The sequence below is a fragment of the Molothrus aeneus genome, chromosome 13, assembly GCF_037042795.1.
Source record: "Molothrus aeneus isolate 106 chromosome 13, BPBGC_Maene_1.0, whole genome shotgun sequence".
NCBI classification, from domain to species: Eukaryota; Metazoa; Chordata; class Aves; order Passeriformes; family Icteridae; genus Molothrus; species Molothrus aeneus.
This window is the reverse complement of record NC_089658.1, coordinates 2,033,240-2,047,586: the sequence shown is the minus strand read 5'-3', so window position 1 is coordinate 2,047,586 and position 14,347 is coordinate 2,033,240. Positions and strand designations below refer to the sequence as shown.

The 14,347-nt window shown below is 49.6% G+C and overlaps 1 protein-coding gene across 2 annotated transcripts in view; it reads right to left on the bottom strand.

The window, feature by feature from the left end:
* CSNK1G1 (casein kinase 1 gamma 1) overlaps window positions 1-10,139 on the bottom strand; it is a 98,281-nt gene extending 88,142 nt beyond the window's left edge. For both annotated transcript variants that reach the window (XM_066558585.1, XM_066558586.1), the window contains exon 1: window positions 10,051-10,139. The gene's annotated coding sequence lies outside the window, so the exon portion shown is untranslated. The remainder of the gene's footprint in view (window positions 1-10,050) is intronic.
* Between the last annotated feature and the right edge of the window lie 4,208 nt (window positions 10,140-14,347).

Below are 14,347 nucleotides of genomic sequence, written 5' to 3'. Positions count from 1 at the left end.
GACAAACACAAAAAGCTGTTTGGCATCCTCGAGCCTCAAAGCTCTGTCCACCACACAAAAACAGTGTTTATGTGTTGAGAGAGATACAAGTAGAAAGTCCTTGCAGCACAAGGTCGTACCAAGCTCGCTGGAAGACTAAATTTAGCCACCTGTGCCTCAGGCAAGTCTGTTAGTTATGGGAAGCTCGGATACTGGTGTTGGGCACTGTTCCTAGGGTAAATCCCATGGAAGACTTGACTACATTTAATTGCAAATGATCTTGAAGCTATAAATGGGGAGCCTGATCCCACTCCATCAAAGAGGAGCTGTCTCTGAGTACCCCACAAACTCAGCACTGGGACACCACCATCCTGTTAGGGCTGGTTTGCTTGAAACTACTACATTCAGAGTGAGCAGGAGGAGCTCAAGAAGATTTAACAGATGGGGTTTCAGCACAAATATATTTCAGAACACTTCCTTAGCAAGCACATTTCCTCCTCTACCTCACCTCACACTACAGTTCTAACAGCTACACAAGAGCAGATAGACAAGAACTCAGGGATTATTCCAAGCTTCTGTAAATGTTAGCAGAGGCTGATTGAACAGTTTGTGAAGACAAGCCCCAGTTTACCAAAAAGTGTATCAGCCAACAGTTCTGTCAAACATTTATAATTTTCCAAGCCAAACAGGCAGGGGTGACTCAGTTTCTTCAACTGTGTTAGGTCTTGGGGTCAGTATCAGCCACGAGCCCACGGAAGGACCAGAGCAGGCAGCTGAGGTTTGATGTCCAGCATCACTGCAAGAATCTATCTGAGGGAAAATACAATTTAAAGAATCTGGTTCCAAGACACCACTGAGGAATTTCTGAATTATCTGCCTCAGCCCCACAGACCTTCAGAGATGCTCAAGAACCTATTTTCATGCCAGAAATCGAACAGGAGCATTAGCTCAAGCATGCAAAGCCAGGACCACTAAGATGCCTACACCAAGTCCAACCAGGGGCAAGGTTTCTCACATTACATGTTGAGTGTATATGGTCCAAAAGGCATCTGGAAGTCATGCTCCGACCCCTAATGCCTCTGCAAACAGATGGTGACACAGAAGGCTGCCTGAACATCCAGCATCCACCCTGCACATCACTGCTCTCACCAAACCTGTCCTCGCAGAGGCCCCAGCCAGGAGGATGCCATCACCCCTAGGTCCCCCAGCCAAAAGCTGTAGCTATCACCACAGCAGCCAAGTTCCCCCAAACCCCCATCTTCAATCACACTGTCTCCTTAAAGCTGAAGCACCATGAAGAACAGAACAAGTGGCTCCAAAACATCCTGCTCCCAGTGACGGATCATGACAGGCAAAGGCATTCTGGCATGCCCAGTAATTCCCAACACTTAGAAGGGATAAAAACCACCAAGTACCAGTACTGTGCCCAGCAAATCCACACAAAACCAGAGAGCTGTGAATTGTGTTGGAGCCTAATACCAGTCTTGGATTTTAATCACAGAATAGCAGGGATCTGAGCAGAGATATCCCCCCAGAGATGCAGAGCACAGCCCAGGGATGATTTACCTCACTGGCATTGCATCTATCACAAATCAAACTGAAGCCTAGTGCTGCCAACACTGCACAGAGCTGCTCCAGAATGGGAAACTGGTCAGAACCTTTCCAAAGAGAGGACAGCTGGGAAGCAGGATCAGATGCCAAAGTGGCTACAGGCCTGATGTCAGCTGCAGGATGATCATTTGGAGAACCTGAGGGCTTCCAAAGCATCCAACCCAGCACTGAAGGCTAGCCAGCTGAGGTAGGCCACGGCTACAAAAATGAGAGAGCAACCAGGGAGTGAAAATTATTCAGGGTGGGGAAGAATCATAAAATCCCAGACTGATCTGGGTTGGAATGGACATTAAAGACCACCTTGTTCCACCTCCTGCCATGGACAGGAACACCTCCAACTGGACTAGGCTGCTCCAAGCCCCACCCAAGACGGCCTTGAACACTTTCAAGAACCTCACCACCTGGAGGAATGACACACAGCAGGTATTTTGGAAGTGTTTATTTCCATCTAAAGCACGTGCTGCCCCGGTCCCTTCCCCCAGCACACACCAGAGTGCTGTGACCTGCCAAAAAGCGACACCAAGGATGAGTATGCATGAAACTCCTGAAGGCGAGACCTTTGAAGTCTAACCCGGACTTGAAAAGAGACAACTACAAAGCCTGTGGCCTCTGCTTCATTAAAATAAGACGTTAAAGGTTCTTAAGTTTCATTTGCTCATTGAAACTTGTTCTTTTAAGATCTAGGAAATAAAAATAAACTGCAGAAACTAAACTGGCCTTGTGCATGACAAAGGAAGACAGTTACAAGGTAACTAAGGATGGCCAAGATGGGGCAGGATGGGATTGCTGCACAATGAAGGAGCTTGTTCCAGCCTTGGGAAGAGTCAAACTCTTCCATGACACATGCCAGAACTGCCACCTTCCATGCATGATATTAAAGCTGTATTTTAGAGAACTGCCTCTCATTTGCTGTAATAGACCCAAACAAACAGCAGTCAGATCTGGAAGGAATTTTGAGTGATGAGGAATGAAAGCTTGGAGATCCAGCAAGTCTGAGAGACTTCAAACTGCTATTCTTCCAAAACCCACCTAAAGAATTTTAGACAGGAGAAGTAACATTAATGGCTGGGCTCAATGATCTTAAAGGTGATGCCAACCTGAACAAGTCAATGAGTCAATAAGTCAATTTATGTACCCCTCCTTGCTAAGCACAAGACTAGACAGATGCAGACAGATTTCCTGTGTTAATTTTCCCTGTTGTGAGCCCTCCATTAATGTGAAGGATGACAGCTGAAATTATCTGAATCTATCCTCTGACTTGTAACTCAGAAATGAATGTGCAAAAAAAGGAACGCTGAGTTTGGCTTATTTCTACAAACAAGATTATTACCTGGGCCAGGGCCTCACCACCCTCACAGAGAAGAATTTCTTCCCACTATCAAAGCTAACCCTGCCCTCTGGCAGTGGGAAACCATTCCTCCTTGTTCTGTCCCTCCATCCCTTGTCCCCAGTCCCTCTCCAGCTCTCCTGGAGCCCCTTCAGGCCCTGGCAGGGGCTCTGAGCTCTCCCTGGAGCTTCTCTTGTCCAGATGAACACTCCCAGCCCTCCCAGCCTGGCTCCAGAGCAGAGGGGCTCCAGCCCTTGGAGCCCTGGACTCCTCTGGACTGGCTCCAGCAGCTCCATGTCCTTCTGATGCTGGGTCCCAGGGCTGGGGCAGCTCTGCAGGTGGGGTCTCACCTGAGCAGGGCAGAGAGACAGAATCCCCCCCACCCTCATCCTGCTGCCCACACTGGGGGATCAGCCCAGGGCATAGCAGGGGTTAAATCATCAACTGAGCTCTGCAGCAAATCAGTAAGATGGAAGAGATCATCTTTTCTAACATAAAATAAATAGCTCCAGGAAACACGTCAGACAGGTTGGTTTCACAGAGTTCAAATAGGTTTCTCCTACAATTTGATGTAACTCCCTTTGGCACTGATGCACAGCAATTCCTTGTGGGCTGGGAAAAAGGAGCAGCTCTATAGGAACCAGGTATTTCAGAGGTTTTTTAACCTCAGCACAAACTGCATGAACTCCCCAGACTTTATCACTAGACATTAAAACATGTATATAGGACAGCAGCTACTCAGGATATTTAATAAATGATGTGGCCTCCTCTAATGCACCCCACACAATGTGGCCAACTCATCTAAGAGAGAGCTACAGAGACAGGATGACCTCAGGAAGAAGATTTGGGACTGCAGAAAAATCTTCACATCTTTGTAAACAGCCACAATATTCCCAGCCTAAAGGAATGTCATGATATAACTGTAAGAAGAAGGGAAAAAAAAAAAAAAAAAAAAGGAGCAGGAGAGCAGAGGCAGACAGGAAAACAATTTTCCCATCTCCCTGGTGAATATCCCCAATTCCTGCATTAAATGCTCAGAGTAGCAAATCCAAGCTATTCAATTGTCTTCCACAACACAGAAATTGTCAGGCTGATCTTGAGGGTGGAATCACTGTCAGCTTTTCAGGCTATTAAGCTGTTCTCATGAAGAGATTTGCTCAAAGATGAGCAAAGCAAACCAGAAGATTCAGACAGGTAAGAGACACGTATCCATTGCAGGAGATGGGTTGCTCCAAATGGATCTGACAAAAGGAAGAACATATGAAAAGCCAGGAGAAAATGGTAATTTCACCCCTAGTGAGTTTCATTGCTGCTTTTGCCAATTTCTAGGAAAAGAGGGATTGTTTAAAATGTAGGGAGAGTCCGATGAGCCAGAAATTAAATGGGCCATTTAACAAGAAATTCAAATATCTCCTCCCTCAAATGAAAAACAAAGGTCAGGGGCTGGGGGGGGGGGGTGTGAATGTGGAAGATAGAGATGAAGCAGGTACAAAAATTCTGAGATTTTACCACTTGATAGAATCCCAGAATGGGTTGGGTTGGAAGGATCTTTAAGCCTATCCCATTCCATCCCCTGCCATGGGCAGGGGCACCTCCCACTATCCCAGGTTGCTCCAAGTCCCATCCAACCTCACCCTGGACACTTCCATGGGTGGGGCAGCCACAGCTTCTCTGAGAAACCTGTGCTTTACCATCCTCACAAGGAGGAATTTCTCCCCAGTAACCCCTACAAGCCCATCCTCTGGCAGTGGGGAGCCATTCCCCCTTGTCCCGGCACTCCAGGCTCTTGTCTGCAAGGGTACAGCCAGCAAAAGAGGAGGGAAGGGTCCAGAGGCAAAATTCAGGCTGAGAATAGGAAGGCAGTGAGCAAGAGTTGTGTGACAGCACCTCAAAGAATGGCCCACGCTTGGGCTTGGATTCATTAGGATCTGAGAAGGTTTTGGGACAACTGGAAGCCTGTAAAAGAACAAGGACTGAATGGATCAAAACAGCACGACGACAGTGGCCCCTGCAATGAAAATCAAAGGTTCCTCTCACACTGCAGAAGAGTAGAGAAAGCCAGCAGATCCAGGGAAGAGTATATTTGAGGAGGATGCATCTTTGGGGGGAAAGAAGGTGATTCATAAGAGCCTCATCTCCTCAAGAACTCCTACAGATGGGACAAGAATTAGCCATGTGAAAATCCACAGCTAGGAAAAAAAACCAACACAGTGCAAGTCAGATGGAAAGACAAAAACAAGGGTCAGGAGTGTTTCTTCACAAATGCTGTAAGTCTAAAAGCATGATGGAAAAACTCAAATGTCTGGTTTGCAAGTGGACAGAGCAAGTTCATTCAAGACACAGTGGAGAGTAGAGGAGCCACTAGACATTAAAAAAACACAAGGACTAAGCAAACATTTAGAGGATCTACGCTGACACCACCATTTGAGCACCTCAAGTTTTTTGTGTCAACAAGAAATCCCCTGTACATCAGAATTACAAGTTTAAAGCAGAAAAGCAGAGCCTCAGACACCAGAGCAGCAGCTGTCACACTGTCACCAGCGGGCTGCACCGGCAGGACACACAGCCTTAACCAGCTCCATGTCCCCCCATGGCACCAGAGCAAATGCCAGGTCAGTGTGGGACACCAGGAGCAAGTTCTTAAACAGCAAAAAGTGATTCCTCCCCAGGAGTGGATGAGAGAAGCAGCAACTCGTAGAACCATGGAATGTTTGGATGGGAAGGGACCTTAAAGCTCATCCCTGCCATGGGCAGGGACACATTCCACAATCCCAGGGTGCCCCAAATCCTGTTCAGCCTGGCCTTGGACACTTCCAGGGATGGGGCAGACACAGCTTCTGTGCCACCTGTGCCAGGGCCTCACCACCCTCACAGAGAAGAATTTCATCTTAACACCTCATCTAAACTCCTGCCTTCACCTTGGATAGCAGTTGGAATATTGGTGTGAGCCCTACAGTGTGATCTGACCAAGTAATCAAAGCAAATCCATCTGTACAGCAAGGCTAAATGTCCAAGAAGGAAACAAGATCTAAATTTACAAGCATTTAGTAAGGAAAAAAAGGTTAGAAGCCACATGATCCATTACTGTGTTAATGAATCATCACACAACATCTCCCAAAAAGTAAAACTGTATTTTATACAAACTCTGTTGAGCTTGGCCTTCTCCCCTCTCCCTGCTTGACCCAAAAATCAGGCTTTTGGTGGCAAAAGCTGATGAGGTGACATGAACAGCCTCACTTTACCCCAAAGTCACCCAGGAGGAGATGGGCAAGTGTCCTTGTCAAAGCTGGTACCTGAAAGTCTCTTGGCCCAGCTTCACAGAACCATTCAGCACAGTCTGGGCAGCCCCAGCCCAGGCAGCCATGCTGGGCAAACCAGAGCTGGCCTAAAGACCAGCCTAAACTGCTGCAGAGCTAATTATATTGTACAAAATGAAGCCATGTCTCAGGAGTCAGGGGCTGTTGTCTTTTTTCTCCTTTTCCTTCTTCCTTTGACAGTGGACAGAGCACATCAACAAGGGAAAATCAGCTGATATACTCCCTTGAAAAAAGCAAGAATACTACATGGCAGAATCCATCAAAGCTCTCTGGAGAGAAAAACTACAGGATGAAAGGAAAAATCCTTCATGTACGTAAATAACAGGTAAAGAAGGGGGAAGAATGTATCACTGGTCCCTTCTGCAGCAGAAGGGACTCACCAAAGGATTCTGCTTTACACTGAGCTGCGTTACTAAGATGACAACATTTGCTACTCTGAATAATTCAGGATGAGAAGTAAATAAGAGCAATGACTCCAAGGAATTGCAGTAAAATCTCGTGATATGAGTGGGTGATACAATTCACAGAGCAGCACATCAGGAACAACCACCCTAAAATCAACTTCAGGAGACACTCAATTCAGACTGAACTCAAACCAACCTTAGGAAGCAGGACTACAGCAGAATATTCCACCAAAAACCATGGCTCCATGGTTTTAAGATCACTAATGAAAAAGCACAACACTTGTAATTACAGAGACTATAATATAGGAAAAATACCCCTAAAATACCTCTAAAGAGGTATCTGCACCATAAATATAATCCAGCACCTCTGTCAATGTCCTCTGTTGTCCTGTGCCCCACCCCTCCTGCCTTACCTGTCTCAAGGAGGCTGAAGCAGAGCTGGCAATGACATGAGATACAAGAAGAGCCACAGAAAGTCTAAATATATGAGGACAATTTAGCCAAGAGACTACCAGGAATGGAAAAAGTATTCTCCTAAAACCATGAATATCATGAAAAGAAGTGTGAAGGTTCCTAAATTCAACACCTGGCTCAGGGAGGTCATGAACTGCTGGAGAGAGAAGAATAAAGCACTATTTCCCTGGATTAGATCTGCTGTGTTTGTGTTCTCCCCTCCCCAAGCATCTGCTCCTGGTTACCAGTGAGCAGGATACCAGGCCAGATGGATTCCTGGTCTCATCTGGTAGCACTTTTTAAGGCATTACACAGGATTTCATCTGTTAACCTGAAAATACACAGGGGCTGATTGCTTCCTAGGAGCTGGAAAAGGGAGCAGTGTCAGGGCAGGGAAAGCAGCAAGTGGCTGTGGACTGGGATGGACTCAGGACCTTGCCCAGCTCACAGCTCCCCTCAGAGTGGAGCTCTGAACCTGCCTGAATATTTTCCATCAGTGACTCTGGCACAGCAAACCAGGTTGTTGACAATACAGAGAACTGGAACAGCATGAAAACTCCTATGGAAGAGCAAGATAGATGGGCCAGAATGAGGCACTTCACAAGAAACACTGCTATGAACTGGAAAGCTCTTTAGTCCAAGGAAAAAGAGACAGGATATGAGCTTGTTGCCATGACCTGTGAGCCACCAACCTGTCTCAGCCATGAAGGATATCAGCTCAAAGGAATTCTCCATGGCATGGAGCATCCCAGAGAGCCCTGCCCTGCCAACGTGAGCAGGAAAGAGAGCAACAGAGAACATGGAAAAGAGGGACTGTGGTTTGAAAATAAGGAGCCAACAGCTGGGCCAAGCTTTCCAAAAGCACCAGTGGAGAGAAGAGCTGATTTATAGGAAGCAACTCTGGCATAAATACAGGCAGGTATGTCCCAGATAAATTTATTGTGAGAATCTGGTGCCAGTTTCCAGATCTCATGTCCAGAAAACAGAACTTACAAAAAACACAGCAAGGAGCCCAAACTGGCCCAAACTTGTGAGGACTTTTGGCCAGCAGTTGAAAGCACACAGTTATAGACTTGCAGAGGAAAGCAGAGAGATGAGACTCCTCTTCCTCACCACCCAACAGCTCCTAAAGAATAAAAAATGCAGCAGCCCAGTCCAGAAAAAGCGATTTCAGGGCAGGAACTGTTTCAAGAAACACTTGTATCTGAAAAAAGCTTAGGTGCTTACGCAGGGTGTGAGCATAAAGCCCTGATTTTATCAAGCCAATAGTCTAAAATTTCACTGGAGTCAGCAAGGTTTTTGCCAAAAGGCTGGAGTATCAGCGGTGCCGGGTGCCGCTACACCGGCGGCCAGACCTTCAGCATGGAAACTGAGATCTCCCTGGCACCTCTCACCTCCATCCCCCGCTCTTCCTAAGTACATCTGCATGCTTTTTTACTAATAATGATTTTTTTTGTTACACATCATGATATTTAAATTCTTTTCTTATCAGGTCGCACCTTGCCAGCGGTCACCTTCCCTGAACAGAACTCCTGCTGGTATTTATCATTGGCAGCACCTCCAGCTCATCCCTGACTCCAAGAGCTCCAGTGTGAGCCCAGCTTCACCTGGAAATAACCAGTGTGTGCATCTCTCTACAACAGGAATGCCATGAAACCCAAGCTCTCTCATCAGTAACATTTCACTGCCCAGGTGGCACTTCTAAAACTTGAGCCACTGGCAAGCATTGAGGAATTTTGCAGCCTGAATCTCTGCAAACTCATAATTCAAAGGCACTCTTTGTATTTTTTGGAATGTCTGTGGGAAAATGCTGCTAATATTTGATAAGAGCTTCTCAATAGGAACAAAGCTCATGATTCCCAGTTCACCCATCATCCTCTCCCAAGAGAGACTGAGTTACCAGCACACCACAGAACCAGGGATGTGGAGATGGTTTGTGTGGGTAAATCACAGCTGGGGAGCTGAGAGAAGGCAGGTCCTGAAGAACTTGGGGAGTGGCTGCACAAGCTGACAGGCATTAGGTCACTAGTAAAAAAAACCAGTCCAGTCTGAGGTCACACCCGTGACAGTGGGACTTCAGGCAGGTCACGGTGAGCCCAGAAATGAGCAAGGTAGAAAATGTCACACGAGTCAGGCACAGGAGACAGCTCAACAGAGCTTGGACTCTGCTCAGAAGACTTCCCAGGAACAGAGAAGTCACTGTCGAGACAGGCTAAAGGGGACTGTTGGTAGCAGTGAAACATTTGGAAGGGCAGATGTCACCCTCCTGAGGCAGCAGAGGCTGCCCCATCCCTGAAGTGTCCAAGGCCAGCTTGGCCGTGGTTTGGAGCAGCCCGGTCTAGTGAAAGGGGTCCCTGCCCATGGCAGGGGGTGGAATGAGATGACCTTTAAGATCTTTCCAACCCAAACCACCCCGATTCCATTATTTGGATAAGACAACAAACCCCAACCCTTAAGAGTTCCACAGTGTGCCAAACAGCCTATGGAAATACTTCCCAGACGTAGGGGGGATATATAACTTATTCACACAAATGAGTTGCTGATACACCTCCGGTTCCACAGAGCACTGGGAACACCACCAGGTTCAGCAGCTCCCAAGGCACCTCCCGTTCCTTCCCCGGCAGGTCCGTGCCCGGCTCTCCCGGGACAGCCCCTCAGCTCGGGCTGCCGCCTTCCCCGACTCCGATCTCTCCGCTCCGCCCCGCCGGGCAGCACCAGCCCAGCGCCCCGAACCCGCCCCGCTTCCCTCGCCCACACCCCGGGGGGACCCGCGACGCCCGCCCGCCGCCCCGCGGGGTCCCTCGGGCCGCCCCACGGCGGCTCCTCCGCCCGCCCGGCCGGAGCCGCTCCCGCCGCACCGGGAGCGCCGGAGCGCCGAGCCCGGCGGAGCCTCCGCGGCGGGCGGGCCGCGAGCACCGCCCCCCGCCCGGGCCCCGCCGCCCGCGCCCCGCGGCCGTACCTGCTCCGCCGGCGCTGCGCTCCCCGGGCGGGCCGGGCCGGGCTGGGCCGGGCCGGAGCCGCCGCTGCTCTCCCCGCGCCCGCCGCAGCTCCTCCCTCACGGCACTCGACGGCCACAGCCCGACCCGGCAGCGCTCGGCGCCGGCACCGCCCCGCGCGGCTCCGCCCTATGGCCGCGCCGCGCCCGCGCCGCTTCCGGGGCACCGCCGGCCCTGGAAACCGCGTGGCGTTGCCAGGAGGAAGCGGCGGGCGGGAAGCGCGGCGGGACCGCGGCCACGGAGGCTCCGCTGCCGGCCGGGCTCAGCAACAGCCGGGGCTCAGCACCCGCCGGAGCTCAGCATCAGCCGGGCTCAGCACAAAGCTGGGCTCAGCACCCACTGGAGCTCAGCATCCTCCGGGCTCAGCACCCGCCGGGGTTCTGTATCAGCCGGGGCTCAGCATCCTTCGGGGCTCAACACCCACCAGAGCTCGGCATCAGCCGGGCTCAGCATCCACCGGAACTCAGCATCCTCCGGGCTCAGCACCCCACTGCGGCTCAGCACCCGCCAAATTCTGTATCAACCGGAGCTCAGCACCCTCCGGGGCTCAGCTTGGCACTCCGTTGGGACTCAGCATCCTCCGGGGCTCATCACCCAGCGGAGCTCAGCATCAGTCAGGCTCAGCACAAAGCTGGGCTCAGCACCCAGTGGGGCTCTGCACCGTCTGGGGCTCAGCATCCTCCAGGGCTCAGCACCAGCTGGGCTCAGCACAAAGCTGGGCTCAGCACCCAGTGGGGCTCTGCATCCTCTGTGGCTCAGCATCAGCCAGGGCTCAGCTCAGCACCCCATTGGGGCTCAGCCTCCTCCAGGGTTCAGCACCCACTGGGGTGGTCCCTTCCAACCCAAACCATTCCTTGAGGCTGTGGAAGAGGAGCAGAAACCCACTGGTGTTGTCACCTGGATGCTGCCAGGCTGATTCTGGTGAAGAACTTGGCATTTTCTTGGCATTTAAACTGACATATTCATAGAATCATGGAATCACAGATTACTTTGGGTTGGAAGGGACCTTAAAGACTATCTTATTCCCTCCCTGCTGTGGGCTGTGACACCTTCCACCCAACCAGGTTGCTCATTCCTTGAAAATGGTTAAAAACACCATGAGGAAAACCTTCCTCCCTGGTGTGGAGGCCTCCAGCCTGGGGACAATCCCATTATCCAGCCACACACATAACAGCTTGCCAGCATAGGGGCCCCACCAAGGATAAAGCAAAGGTTTACTTGGAAAATGTGTTCAGATCCAGAATTTAAGCATTAAAATTATTTATTTCCCCTATTACTTCATAATCCTGAGGCTCAGTTTAGAAATTTTTCCCTGATGCTGTGGTTAACCAGAAAACAAAGCCCAGTTCTAATGAAAATGGACATTTCACTTTAGGTTTTTGCTTTCTCTTTTCAGAGCTATACACACTTGGCTGACTCAGTATAGGTTTAATAAAGGATTAATATTTCTGATTAAACCTTTTAAGTTGTCAATATCAAAAGCAGAATGTCTCAATCCAGGCACCTGAAAAGCCTGTCCTGGCAGCATCCTGTCAAACCCTACCCTGAACCTCTGCTCCACAATGAGCTTATTTTGCTCATTCTTTGTGCTACTATTTGTGGAAAATAATAATAATAATGTGGATATCACAATATTGACAATACCTTTGATCAAAGGGAGAGGCATTTTTGCAATTCAGCTCCCATTTTTTCTGCTCTGAACCCTCTGGGCACTCCCAAGGAGCATTTTAATTCTGAAAGATGATTTATCATCAATTTCAGTCCGAGTAGTTCTTCTGCTAAGTCCTATTAAACGTGTGGATTCTCATTAGCCCTGTGATAATCCCTTGGGAGTTTATCTGAACACCAGCCTGCGTGCTGAATTAAGGGGGGGTCAAAACTGACCCCAAAACATTTGGGGTGAGTGAGAAGCACCCCAGTGGAAGTTCCTTGCCTCCTCATCCTCAGCCCCGACAGGTGAGATTCCAGCCTGATTCCCAAGCACCTTATTATGAAGAGAAAGGAAACCTCCTGCTTTTCTTCCTGCATCTCTGGTCGGGATGAAGCAGCTCGTGGCCGCAGGGCTGGTGGGCAGGACAATCCCCCTTTGTCCCAGCAGAGGGAAGGACAATGAAGCTCCTGTTGAGGATCAGGCACAGGGAGGCACCACCCCAGCGTGGGCAGGGGGACCCTGCAGACACAGACCTCATATCCTTCTGAGTAATGTCCAAAGGGGAAAAAAGCAAAGTTAAAGGGAAGACAGAGCTTTAAAGCGCGTGTTTTGGCAGAGAGCTGAGAGCAGAGGAGGTACCAAGGTCTCACCTGCTCTCTTCCAGTAGAAATAGCCCTGTAACCACCCGATCCAGAGCAGGAATATGCATGAACAGGTTTGGAATTTAGCAAAATTAGTAGTGCTCTAGAAGGAGTCGAGTGTATCTCCCTTAAAACAAGCAGGCAACACCTGAACTCGAAAGCACAGTGTCCTCAGCAGGGAGGCTGCACTCCAAAGATGGGAAGTCAACAATCATGGCTATAAATTTGACATGATCTGGTAACAGAAAAAGCCTTGAAAATCAGAAAAAAAATAATGAAACCCCTCATCTGGGGATGAGATCCCTGAGATTTGGCAGTGGATTTCCCATGGCGGGGTAAGAGGTCGGCAGCCTGACAGCTGATGGCCCTGCTCCCCTCCCCTCTGTCTGTGTCCCCATGGCCCAGACATCTGCTGTCCCCGCCGAGCAGCTGCCCCCCTGTGCAGCCCTGCCTGCAGGACAGCAGCAGGAGATCCTTCCTTCCAGCTAAATCCAACAGAAATGGGCTGTCTGTCCTGTTGAGGGGAGAAGGGATCTGCAAGGAAAAGCTCAAAAATGCTCTGGAGCAGCAGCAGTTTGTAATTATCCCTGTGAGAAAAAGCCTGAGGCTATGCGGATGAGATAGGATGGAGTCTGTTCCATCACTGTCTCTTGCCCAAACAAAGATAATTTTGCCCAGTAAGGTTTAAAATTCAATATATTAGGCCCTCGGGAATTCTTATTTCCTAAACACTTCCATCTCCTCTCCTTTGTTTGTTCACTTGCAGCTGGTTTTGGAGCATCCAACACCTCCTGCTGAACCACATGCCCAGTTGTGCCAGCAGTGACCCCCTGAGCTCTCATTTGTGATGTGGGTACATCCAGCATCCCCTGGGGAAAAGTGTGGGTGCCCCAGCCTGGGTCAAAAGGAGCTCTTGGACCTTCAGGCATGAATAGCAGGCTCAGCTGAGAACAGCTTATTGCTCATTAGTGCTCTCAGGGCTGTGCTGTTCTCAAGGTCAGGGGTCAGATAAATCATTTGGACTATTGGAAGAAAATTCTATGTGTTAGGATGGAAATAAAATCTGCTGGGGGGAGTGGGTTGCCCTCCCTGCCCATCCCTGACCCTCCAGCACCGCTGGGTTTGAGGAAGCCACGGGGACTCAGCCGGTGACATGGAGGGTGATTTTGCTGAAGCCATTTCCTTACCTGGCAAGATAGCACAGGCTCAGGAAATGAGCAATTCCAGTCTCTCGTCCATACATTTATATATTCTCTTCACGTTTCCTAAATAAACTGGTCCGAGGCAGGAGGTGCCTTGTCTGGTCCCTGGCACAGCCCAGCGTTTGTAGCTGAAGCTGCTGCTGACATCTATGGTCAGCCTGGGGTACTGGTGTTTGAAAGTGGTGGAGCCACCGGCTGGATTGGGTTGGAAAACATCTTTAAACTCCTCTCAATGCACCCCCTGCCGTGGGCAGGAACACTTTCTACTATCCCTGGGTGCTCTAAGCCCCATCAAATTTGGCCTTGGCAACCACAGCTGCTCTGGGTACCCTGTGCCAAGGCCTCCCCACCCTCACAGGGAGGAAATTCTCCCCAATATCCCATCTAACCCTGCCCTCTGGCAGTGGGAAGCCATTCCCCCCCATCCTGTCCCCCCAGGTCCTTGTCCCCAGTCCCTCTCCAGCTCTCCTGAAGCTCCTTTAGGCACTGGAAGGGGGTTGTCAATGAGTTGTGCTGTTCATGTGGATTTAAACAAAATATCATTATTATAGAATAATCCCTTAAAATTACAAGAAATTACCTCAGAAGTGAAAACTACTCTGAAGATATAAAAGTAATACTGCCTGGATTTCCAGCTGATTGTTCCCCTTAGGAGGTTCTCTGGACCACACCTCTTGCCCTAAGACTGTGGAAATCCCCTTTCACAGGGAAAACCTCTTAGGTGCTGTAACCTTACACCCAGTAGAGTGGTACAGAAAATTTATCT